The 12,087-nt window shown below is 50.9% G+C and overlaps 1 protein-coding gene and 1 long non-coding RNA gene across 5 annotated transcripts in view; both read left to right on the top strand.

Moving 5' to 3' along the window:
• The first annotated feature begins 1,139 nt into the window (after positions 1–1,139).
• LOC108509752 lies at positions 1,140–3,491 on the top strand. The gene is made up of 3 exons (XR_001878697.1): positions 1,140–2,252; positions 2,332–2,390; positions 3,072–3,491. It is a non-coding gene; the product is annotated as an uncharacterized LOC108509752 (long non-coding RNA).
• A 1,400-nt stretch (positions 3,492–4,891) lies between these two features.
• Positions 4,892–12,087, top strand: part of DISP3 (dispatched RND transporter family member 3) — a 34,802-nt gene continuing 27,606 nt past the window's right edge. For 2 of the 4 annotated variants that reach the window (XM_017839330.1, XM_017839333.1), the window contains exons 1-3: positions 4,892–4,957; positions 5,403–5,626; positions 9,547–9,609. The gene's annotated coding sequence lies outside the window, so the exon portion shown is untranslated. The remainder of the gene's footprint in view (positions 4,958–5,402; positions 5,627–9,546; positions 9,610–12,087) is intronic. The other 2 variants (XM_017839331.1, XM_017839332.1) reach the window with 2 other exon arrangements.

Genomic DNA, 12,087 nt, shown 5'->3' with positions numbered 1-12,087 from the left:
CCTTTTGAACAAACAGCTTCCATAAAACCATTAGCTTCCCTTAATTGCAGGGAAAAGGCCTCACACGCAGCGGGGGGTTTAGAACTTCAGAACACCATCTGTTTCTTTTTCTCTGGCAATCTGCAGACGGACCTTCCTTTTCCAGAGAGCCTCAGGACTGGGGAAACTCTTCCTGCCCACAAAACTGCGGGGTTTTGCCTGTCAGCAGTGGTGATTTAGGTTCCCACGTGTGAATTTACGCAGAAGAGCTTTCGTGTCCTGTGCCCTGTGCCCGAGCAGGGGCAGCTGCCCACAGCAGGGCTGGGACACGCTTCCCTTTTCCTGATGTGGCTGGAGGCTCCCGGGCTCACTGCTGTTCAGATGGTGCCATCTGGCTCTCACAAAATATATGAGAAATGTTATCCAATAAAAGAGGGGGCTGGCTGGCTGCGTGCCTTCACCTCTTGCTCTTTGGGGAAGCGATTGTTTCTGCATCTGGGAAATGTTTAACATAATTTTTGAGTACTAGTGTTGCCTGAGTAAGGAATAATAGGCTGGCAATTTGAATTCAGGCCTGAATCAGTGGTAACTAGAAGCTATTTTGCTTGGTCAGGGCAGGGCTGAGGTTTATAAACACACAACACATAGAAATAGCTTGTGATATGGCTCTGTGAGTTTTATGGACAGATAGGAAATATCCCTCTCCATGCTGTTCTGTCAAACAGGATGTTTGTGTTAGGAAAGATAAGGAGAAAAGGTCTCAGTTCTCTGACAGGAAGACACTAGGAAAAAAGAGCACAACTTCAAAAAGGGTGAGGGAAGTTTCTCTACAGATAATTTTGTCCCCACTCCCCATTCTTTTAATATGAAAATATGCTTTATCTGCAGCTCAGCATCCTATAGGGATTGCCCCTGGGAGCTGAGGGGTGTTGGATGTACCTGCAGATTCTCCTGGGACACTTTGCTGGCAGCTGATAAAAGAGAACCTCTCTGGCTTTGGGGGCTATTGCCCTTTCTTCCTGGGTTTCTCCATTATTTTCTCTCTACTTTATTAAGCTTACTGGTGTGTTCAGCCTTCCTTTGAGCCCTGGCTGAGATCAGGCCCACAGTCACAGGTCCTTGGCCCTTTTCCTTGCACCCACAGTCACTCATGGGCAGCATCACCCTTCGATCCAGACTCTTCTAATGCCAAGCACAGGCTCATATCCATGTACACAAATCCTGGTAGCCCTGTGTGTGCTCCAGGGCTGTGCTGACAGACTCTGCATGTGCTCCTCCAGACACACTCACATGGAGGCATTTCTCCACCCCAAGCCATGGTGTTTGACAGGAGCTCAGTGCTCAGCTCTTGCCCAGCCCTCACTGTGGCTGACTGGGACAAACTCAAAAGCCTTTCGGGCAATCAGGCAATAATAGACCTTGTGGAAGCTGAAAGTCTCCCAGATAAAATTTACAAGGCCTAAGAGAGCCTTCCTGGCATAATTTAACACTTTAGTAATGAGCACCTGGACAGGAAGGATTGCTTGGGTTGTTTTATTCTGCATAGATGAGCAGTCAGAATTTCAAAGAGGGGCCATAAATACAAGCGAGTGGAATGGCCGACGGAGCCTGGGTTTGGTGTGGAAAGCAGTCCTGCTGAGGCTGTGAGGACATGAATAAAGGGGAAGGAGTTTTCATTCAGCTTCCCAGCTCCAAAAGGCATCCTTTAGCCAGGAATGGCTTTAGGGAGAGCAGCAATCCTTTTCCAGCCTGCCTGTGACTGTGCCTCAGTGCCTGTGGCCCGGCATTTGTGGATTTGCAGCTGCTCCCCAGGCTGCAGTACAGTGCTGATGTCTGTTGGTGTCACACGTGTGTTTGTACCTGTGTGGCTGAGGACAGCAGTGTGCACCCCTCAGCCTCTGTGCTGTTTGCCTGGGCACGTGCACTGCTGATAAAAGCCACCAATAATGCTAATTCCTTGTGGATGCATTTGCATTGCTAGTGGAGTCTGCAGCAACACACTGAAACCTCTGTGTACAGGTCTGTGCAAGTAATACAGGTACACCTGGATACAGTTTGTGTTTATGTGCTGCTCATACAGACAGTTCTAACTTGTATCTGAGTAAAACATGCTCAGTGTTGCTGATTTAAACTAGTAATGAACTATGTCTTCCTTTTGGCAGCACATGCTGTGTGGTTGCACACTTCTGTGAGGCCTCAGGGAGGGAAGTCATAGCAGTCAGAGGCTGATGCTCTCTGAGCACAGAGGGGCATGGAAGGAAATGTTAAGCCAGGTATGAAGATCTCCCCTGGGCACCATCCTGCCTCTCCCATTCCCAAATATTTGAAATATTTTATTTCTTTCCAACACAGAATGAAAGGAGACTGAAATCACAGAAGTTGCCATGGAGCAGTTACCCCTTCCCATCCAGGTGAGTATCCCTTTACAGAGCTTTCTGAGTGCTGTGCAGACCCCTGTGTGTTCATGGAGGGATATTTAGTGCTGAATGTGGCAGTCTGAGCATCTCTGTGTTGACAGGGAAAGGCATGTTCTTCATGTATATATTGTAGGTGCCAACACAGCAAGAGAAAATTCTAGTTCAGCTGCGGGCTAATGCAGCTCTGTGGGGTGTGTGTGAAGGGAGGTGAAGGAAAACCATGTACAAGTTTTAAAAGCCGAAGCTGTCAGGTTGATGTACTTGTGTGTGCAGAGAAGGGATGGGAGCAGCTCGTCTGGGAGCAGTTGTGGCAGCAGCACTGTGTGTCTGTTTGCTCCTGCATGCTGTGTGTGTGCAATGAGGGGACTGGGGGGCTCCCGGGGTGTGTGTGTGTGTGTGTGTCTATCTGTCTTTCTGTCTGCCTGTCTGCACCTGGAGGGCTGTCAGAATCGCTGCTGAGGAGAATCCTGTCACTGTCTGAGTGCTTGTACCAGCGCTGGTGATAACTCCTGCAGTTTGCTGGGCTCTGCTGAGTGATTGATTGAGCACTGTCCCTCACATCAGCGTGGGCTTCGCTCCCAACACCAGCAAAGTTAGAAAAAGCAATTTTTCCCTTTACTGTACGCTGCAGTTTTCAACAGAATCGCTAACCCCTCACCATTACCTTCTCTGCAGAGACCTCCATCACTGGCAGGCGTGGTGAAAGCCGGTGGAATGCAGCTTTACTTCAGGAGCCTCATTAAATTTGCATTCCTTGGAGCCCCACAAGGAAGATGATGGTCTGGCTTTGTCTGCCTGGCTTCCTGTTCTCTTTGAGTGATGCATCAGAGAGAGCTGCTGTGCCTTTGACACAGTTGCCTGCCTACAGACACTCTCAGGTGATGGGCCTGTTTTATTGTGCTTTCTCTTTCTTATTGACTTGACAAATCTATCTGAAAACTGGGATGAAGGATATTTTTCGTAAGCAGTAACCATCAACAGTCAAATAAACAAGAATATAGGGCAAAGAACGTAGCTTAGGCTACATTAACTCCGTTATGCAGCCTGATTAAAAGCCATTCCCACCAGGTAGTTGTTTAGCAACAATCCTGCTCTTGCAGAAGTCCACATCATGGTAACTGGTCACCCTGGTAAATAGGCCAAGGATGGGGGGAATGTTTTCTCTTCCTGCCTCCAAAGCCAGAGTGAGTCACAGGAGAGCACACAATAAATGAATGCAAGACCGCTGTATCCAGCACACTAATTAAGAGACCGTCTGTCAACACTAAGTAAAGCCCCTGTACTCAGGGATGTCTTTATCAGAGCCGTCCCTCCTGAAAACCCAGGCAAGGGCAAGGCAAGCTCGATGACCAGCTGTGCAGAATGCCTTGCTGCACCAGGGGCAAGCATGAATGTATAAAAGATTGTCTGTACCACCCTAATTAACACGTCTTGCTACCTCCCATTTAACGACTCCTACTTAATTCAGGGGTTGTTGCCGCATACCTCTGCAACTGAACGCATAGAGATGTCTCCTGTATAGAGCACTTATCTAGTGGTGAGGGTACCAGCGAATACCTGATGAGTCCTTCCCAGAGCCCCGGCTCTAACAGGGGCTGGACCCGCAGTACCAGCCAGGTGCTGCGAAAGTTTCTGGCGGTTTCTGTCCCAAGACGCGCCCGGTCCCGGCGTGGTGGCAGAGCCGCGCTCCCACGCTTGTCACACGGGGCACCCCCATCCCTCTCCAAACGGCAGCCCGCAAACCCAGCGCTCCCTGCGCGGGCGGGCAGGGCAGTCCCGGGATGGGCCCGTGTGGCGGAAGGGCCACGGGCAGCACCCGCAGCCCCCGGTCCCGGCGGTCACTCCGGTACCCGCCCCCTCCGCCGGGGAGTGCGCGGGGGCCGGGCGGGCACCGGGGGCCGTTCCCAAGCGCCGTGCCCGTGCCCCCCCTGCCCGGCGGCGGCCGAGCCCCGCCGCGGAGCTGCCCTTCCACGGGGGCTGCCTTCCCACGGGGGCTGCCCTTTCTCCCCACCGGGGCTGCCCGGCCGGCGCCGCCGCACCGGGGCCGGCGGGGCGGGGGCCGCGCACGGGGCACGGTTTATAGCGCGGGTTTATAGCGCGGCCGCAGCGCCGCCCGCAGCCCGGCGGGGCGGCGGCAGCCCCGGAGCTCCGCGCCCCTCCGCTCCTCATCCCTCCGCTCCTCATCCCTCCGCTCCGCATCCCTCCGCTCCGCATCCCTCCGCTCCTCATCCCGCGGCACCGCGGCGGGGGCTGTCGGCCGCCCCCGGGGGCCGGCGGGACGGGCCGTGCCAGCAGCGGCCGCGGCGCTCGGCGGAGCGGCGTTAAAAGGCGGCGGCGGGGCCGGGGGAGGGCTGCGGGACCGGGACCGCGACCGCCGCTCGCCGCTGCCGCCGGCGCTGCAGAGGCTCCGGTACCGCTCTGCCCCGGCTCCAGTACCGCTCTGCCCCGGCATCGGTACAGCGGGACTCGGCACCGGTGCCGCTCTGCCCCGGTACCGCGGGACCCGGCTGTGCCCCGGCACCGTTGCGAGCCCTCGGCTGCTGCCGCCCGGCCGGGCGGAGGTGAGTGATGCGCTCCGCGGCCACGGGGTGGAAGGGGGTTGTTGTTTTGGGGGTCTGTGGGCACAGCCGTCTCCCGTGACACCCTCTCCTCGGTGCCCGCCACCGGCCCTCAGCGCTCGGCTCTGCCCGGGGGGTGACGCGGGGGTCGGTCGGGCTCCTGGGTCCCGCGGTGCTTAGGGCAGCACCGCTGCAGTCGCTCCGCTAGTCACTTTTTTTTTTTTTAAGCCCTTTACTCCTTCCTCGCCCTCCTTTCCTCCCCCCCCCCCTTTTTTTTTTTTTTCCCCCTTTTTTTTTTTTTTTCCTGGGAATCCAACAGCTAAATCCCTCAGCTGTGTGTTTAGCCAACTCTCCCTGGAAGCTCTGGAGAGTTCATGAATATGCACAGGGAGAGCGTTTCTCGGGAGGCTGCCTCTATAATGAGCTGATTGAGCTGCGCCTGCAGCAGGGCTGTTCTCCTGGGGGAAAAGTTGGGCGCCAGAACTGAGCAGCTTTGTGTCCCCGGCTCCACGGAGGCTTGGCCGGCCTCCCTGAGGAGGAGCAGAGCCAGCGGAGCGCTCGCCACGCTCAGGGATGGCAGCAGGTCCAGCCAGGAGGGATCCTCGTCTATGACAGCAGCTGGTGTCCGGTGCTGGTCCAAAAGCTGTAAAGAGCATACCTGGCACACGTAAGGTAACCTTTCTGTTTTATACTGGCTTGTGTAGAAACGGACTTTTCCTGCCTAAAAACCTCATGCCACTTAATAAGGACATTACATTGCTTAGCAACAGTCCCGAGTGCAGCCTGGCCCTGGGCCCTCGCTGTTCCAGGTGGTCTCCAAGGACATGGCAGCAAAACACCCGGACTCCTGGAGAAAATGAACTCTTTTCTGTTCTTTCCGATTTGGTGATGAGATGACCAAACCAAAAGAGCGTGGGGCTGTTTGCTACTGCCCGGGTGTTTAAAAGCACTTGAGAGGGCAGAAGCTGAATATAACTGAAAAACTTTGGGACAGGCGGAGTGAGCTGAAGGTGGCCGGTCCCTCGGGGATCTGCCTCGCTGCTGCATCCTGTGTCACTTGAACCTTTGTTTTGTGCACAGGCATAGCAATGTGCTGGTTAGCAACCTTCCCTCATGCAATTATTAGGATAGTATTTTGACAGCAGTGCAGAGTCTGTTGGGATTTAATGTAATATGCAACAAATAAGTTCCTCTAAAAACAAGGCTGATGCGCGCCCTCGTCTGCTGCTGCAAGACAGGCTTTAGTTAAGTGGGGTGAGGACTTGTGTGTTGAAAGAGAAGTACTTTTACAATTCAAATGACGGAATAAACACACAGACTTCTTGCTCACAAAGCCACATGCTGATACACATAAAATCTACTACCCTAAGAGCTCAGTTTTTTTAAAAAACAATTTTCCCATGAAAATTTGGGCGAGCTTTTGAAACTAGCTGTCTATTCTCATCAGAACAACTTTGCTCGGGGACAGTATTTTTCCCCTCTTCCTCCCCAACAACCTTGTGAAGTGTTGATAAAGATATTATCCACAGCATCAGCTTCCTTTGATTGCTCTTTTAGGCTGTGTGTCTAGATGGAAACCTAGCAACACAATAACTGTATTGAAGGGAGATGTTTCAATAGCTACACTTCTTTTATCATCCTGGATGCATCTTCAGAGGTTAGACTCATCAAGACAGCCTCTTTACCCCTTGGAGCCTTACAGTGTGATTCCCTAAGCCTGGAATAAAACAGACCTGAGCTACAGAAAAGACAATAAAGATGGAATGGAAATGCTTAATATGATAAAAGATCCATTCCTCCTTTCTTCCTGCTGCCCCTATGAGCACCTGCTGTATTCCCACGGGGAAGATACTCCTGTATGGAAGGAGAATGCTTGTCTGATAGGAAAACGATTCAAGGGGAAACTACCCATCAGCATTTGTGACCGTTTCACCTCGAGGCACAAGGGGAAGGGGGCAAATGGCCCAGAGCAATGTGTAACAGTGTAATATGTGAGAGCCAGACTGGCATTCGGGAAGTAGCGTCAGCATCGTTCCAGTCGCCCACGGTGGCGAAGATCGTGATTCAGTTTCTGCAACGTTCAGGGCAAATTCCTCCTCAGGGGCAGGAAAAAACCCAAACCACAACCCCAAACACCAGCTGAAGTCACTGATACTCTAACTAGATTTCTCTCACTGGCTATAGTCTGGTGTTTTTAGCTATATTGACAAACACCCTTGTGGTGCGTGGTCTCCTTACCACAGAGCAGGGCACTGGTAGGGAGCCAAGGTGACAATATCCGACTATAATTTGGGGCACAGGAATGAGGGAGTTCACACCGGTGAAATTGCTGTTATTTTTCAGGTGTTTGGGGAGAATGTGTTTGCTAGGTGCTAAAAATTCTCCCAATCCCCTGCCTGTCCTTGGCTGCACCTCCCAAGATCTTGTGCTTTTTCAGAATTAACGAACTAAACACCACAAATGTGTTTGTCAGGCCAATAGAAGAAGTCGTTAAGTTACAGGAGAACTTTGACTTCTTTAAAAAACTGTCAATTGTGTTTTTAACAAGCTGTGTTGTGCAGGAGTTTATGGGGGTAGCTGTGGGGTGTGTGTGCCTGTAACAGCAGGAGTGTGACAGGATGTGTGTGCTTCGGTTTGGCACTGGGGGAGGGATGCACACGGTGTTAACATTTTGCATCCAAAAAGCCACAGCACGTCTGAAATCCTCTTGTGATGCCAGTGCTCCGAGATAAGTGCTGCTTATACAAAGACTTGCCTGTTGGGTACAAGTACTTAATAAGCAAGCTTGAGTGAAACTGGAGAGGGATAGGAGTTCGTACCCCGGCGGCATATGGAAAGTCTGGATAAGCTGTGATTTTTATTTCAGAAGTTTGAACGGGTCCTTCTGCGAGTCCCAGGGTCTCTGGGTGATGCTGTGTGGTCTCTGTACATGCCAACATGCAGTAAATCCCAGCAGGACTCTCTCCAGCACAGAGCATTTAGCATTCAGTTGGTTTAATCCTCTAATCTTATCAAGAACTGACATAAATGAAAACTGAACAGATAAATTCCTTTTTAAAAAATCAACCCCCCTTATATATTTCTCAATGTAGTGCACAAGATTTCTCCCTTTGCTTACCTGATTGGCTTATTTATTTCCTGATCCATTGTTTGTACAGAGGTATCAGACTATAGGTTTGGGCTCAGTGGTGAAAGGCACAGCTAATCGGCTCTGCTGTGATGAGAGTTTATCTGCTGTTTGAGCAGCCTGAGGGGATTTCAGGATCAGAGCCAGTAGTGTGGTCTGGGAGCTTGGTTAGTGGGAGCTGTGAGCTTGGCAGAGGAGGGAGTTGCTGGTAAATGTGGGTACTTGTTACCTCCTCGGTGGCAGCAGTCCTGTTCACTTTTTATTCCTTTTGTGCCCGTCAGGAGGAGCAGAACAAATCCTTTGCCTTCTTCCTTTCCACACACCTTGCTGTTTCTCTCTGGAGGGACAAAGCAGCCCTCACGAGGCTCTGTGAATGTGTGGCCAGGGGCAGTGGAATGTGTTTCCAGACCTTGTGATGAAGTTGAACAATGAAATATTAGTTTCTAGAACTCCCTTAGTCTCTCCCCTGCAATACCACAGAACAGGTTATCTCTTTAAATGATTGATTTCACACAGATTTACTTGAGTTCAGACATCTTGATGCAGCTTTACCAGGGTGAATTTTCTCTCAGTTCTCTCCTTACTGATGCCTTTGCTGAGAGCTGGATCTGCCTCCTTGCAGAGCAGCACCTTATTTCATGAACAGCTCTGCTGCATTCAGTGAGACTGTTAAGGAGGAAGGTGCTGTGGTGCCTGTGACTCAGACTAATGCAAGTCAATTTAAAGGACAGATTAAGTGCAGTGTGAGTATGGATTGCAGTGTCTGGCCCTTAATGAATAATTCAGGAATATGGAGGAGACAATGTAAGAGTTAAGTGCTTAATCCAGCTCTAGGTGAAGTCAGCAAGACACTTTCCATTGACCCCAGCCCAGGATATGTTTCAGCAACGCTTAACTATGTGTGAGTTTGTAAATTGTCCCACTGATGGCAGTGAGCTACAACAACTGTCTGAATTAGCACCCAGCAGAATGTTATTTATGACCCTCTTGCCTGTCATACTGTCGTTAACCATCCTCTGCAGCACCTGGGGGAAGCTTTCTGAGGTCTCAGCACTGCTATTGAGTCATGCTTTCATGGTACTGAAAACCAGAAAATATTAATAACTGGAGTGCCACACCACTAACGGGAGGAAATACAGACACAAGAAGGTTGGCAAAGCAAGCTTCAAAGGCTTGATTTTGGTTGCTCAGAGCTGGGGATGGTGTCTTATTCTGCAAGAACAAGGCAACTGCCTGTGATATAGATTCCACCAGAACTGGACACTCAGCTCTTCACAGCTCAGGAGTCCAACTGTGCCTGTTCCTGCCAGTGCCTGAGTGTGATCCACCTTCATGGGGTGAATGTTCCCCAGGCACTGGAACTGCTCCTGGGGGACCTGCAGTGGTGGGGATGGCAGAGCAGCTGCGTCCTGCTGGTGGGAAGCAGAGGATGCTCTGCAACCACAGCTCTTGCTTTTTGTTGCAGGTCTGCAGTAACTGGGAATCCTGTCCTTCCAGCTGCTCCAGAGGGATTTACTTTCCCATAAAGGTACAGTTCAGCACCAGTCATTAGCAGTGCTGATTTCCTTTCATGATAGCAGCATCTTGGAGGGAGGCAGAGCATCTCCTCTTTCTTGTTGTAACTCCGGAAGTATAAGAATTCCAGTGAAACCTGTGCCCTTGCTCTGAGCCTGTGGATCCTGACGGTGCCACAGGCTTTGCTTGCCCGTGGGGTGACAAGCACAGCCAAGGCAGAGCAGGGCACCCCACACACAGGCTGTCTCCTGCACTGAAATTAGGGCTTCGCAGATGTCTGACCCTTTTTTCCTGTTTTTGAGTTATCTCTGCTTGCTGGGAGAAGAGGTTTGGGCAACAAGGCTGGGATACTTTCCCTGCCATCTGCCTTAAGGCAGCAGGCCTGAAAGTTGGCACAGTTAATTCCTGATCTTTGCCAAGCTCTGTTAATAGAGAACAGCTCCTCCTGAATAGAAGGCAGTTCATGTAACATAAATAGTGGAGAAGGGGGAGAGGCCACTGTGTTTGCAGGGGGGGAAAGACATACTGGCAGTCGTCTGGTTCTTAAACTGCTGCTGGCCTTGACTCTCTGCTGCTTTATGGGGGGAGAGTCAGGGGTGAGCATCATCTTTTTGCCTGGACTCCAGGCTGTAGGTGCTGTTGCTCCTGGGGCCCGGTTCTGCAGCTGTAATCTCACTCAGTCACGGCAGGGAAGTCACTTTGGATTTGTTGCTGGGAATGTTAACCCGGGATCCACCTGCTGAGATAACTACACGGATGAGCTTGTTTGGGCTTCAGGGCATCCTGTCTGATGCTGCCACAGACTTTTTTCCCATCTCATTTTTGCATAGCAGAAATTTCTTTGACTCGAACACAGGGGAGGGTTCTGGGAGATCTCTGAGCTCACTTGGCTGTCTGAGGTTGGGTAGCAAGACACAGAGTCTCTGTGTCACTGTTAACTGCAGTTGTAGGGTACCACTGCTGCTCCCCAAATGGCAACTAAAGCTGAACAACATTAGCTGTAGCTTGCTTGGTCTGTATTTAGCTTCTGTTAAAGTCAGCAAAAGTAATGGCTGAATTCCAGCAGAGCTGGAGCTAGACTGTGGAATCCTGCTTAATTCATTTGTGAACTTGCATATAATCCTATCTATTTCCCTAGAGGAACAGGGAATTGGATCTGATAGGTGTTTGCAAAGGGTTTATGCAGTTTCTCATATATGATGCACAAAGTGCTCTTTGCTCCTAAGGGGATGTGCTATATGTTGACTGGTTTCTTGGCTCTGTGTTACACCCAGGAGCTCAGAATAAACTCCTTTTGAGTGCTTATTAAGGTCTGTGGAGACAATTTGGAAAAAAACCCACAAAACAGCACCTAATCCTTTCTACTGCTTGGGGTACTGCTGAACATGCAGCACACTTGATTCCCTGAATCCAACCATTTCTCTTTGTTCCTCCTTTTAACAAGGCAAATGAAATCCTGCAGAAGACGGGGTTGCAAACTCAGGTTTGAACTAGAGCCCAACAGGGCATTTTAAACATGTCTGAGATGTTCCCAAAGCAACCCTGGCTCCTGCTTGTAAATCAAACCTGGCCAAATCCTCTGTCTTCATATTTCCACTGCTGCCTCTTTCCTTCCACCTCTCCCCTCGCACACCCTCCCACTTGCTCTCCAGTGAACAACTCAGGCAGCAGGTTTAATCTCCAGGCCAATTTTTATGGCTGAGTTGAAATGGGAAGGTGGGCAGTCCCACACGAGCATGAAAGTGCCTCAATAAAACAGCGGCTCTGTTTAAACTGAGGGTTGGGAGTCTGGACAATACAGACAACTGCTCATTTTGAAAGTTAAATCTATTGTACTGCAAAGCTCAGGCCATGGAGAAAGCTGCTCCTTCTGGAGCTTCCTGCCAACAGCTGCCATTTCCAAACTCTGGGCATTGCAAGCTGTGCTTCTTCAGGACCCACAGAGCACCTGTCAGTGCCTTGGACTCACCCAAGTGTCAAATCCATGGATGTGCTTCCATACAGAGTGTCTCACAGCCTGACGTGTGTGCTGCAAGCCATTTCCTTCCACAGCCAAACTGAATTTTACTTGCAAGGCCATCCCTTCTCTTCCTCCCAATCCCAACCTCTGCATCTCAGCCCTGTCACTTCACACGGGGCTCTGACAGGCAGCGAGTGGCAGCTGAGCAGTGGTCTGGGCTGGGCTGGGCTGGGCTGGTCTGGGGTCCGTTTCACTGCTGTCACTGGTGTCTTGTGCACAGAGCGTGGCAGAAACGCTGCAGCGTCGTAGGCAGCTATAAAACACCAGCCTATGACAACTAAGAAACAAGATGTATCAGCAGGTAAATGTTTCATCCCCTGTGGCACCGCTTAAGCCAAAGAAAAGAATCTTCATTCCTGTAAATGTGCTGTGTGGAACCAGTTCCTTGGTGCAGGTTTCCTCGCAGTAACTGCAGAGTTCATAGCATGGGTTTGTGTGTAAGTGGCACAGGAAAGCAGCTGACCTTATTTA

The sequence above is a fragment of the Lepidothrix coronata genome, unplaced genomic scaffold (assembly GCF_001604755.1).
Source record: "Lepidothrix coronata isolate B3197 unplaced genomic scaffold, Lepidothrix_coronata-1.0 Scaffold399, whole genome shotgun sequence".
Lineage (NCBI taxonomy): Eukaryota > Metazoa > Chordata > Aves > Passeriformes > Pipridae > Lepidothrix > Lepidothrix coronata.
Note: the sequence above shows the minus strand (reverse complement) of the source record. Positions and strands in the feature narration are given on the sequence as shown.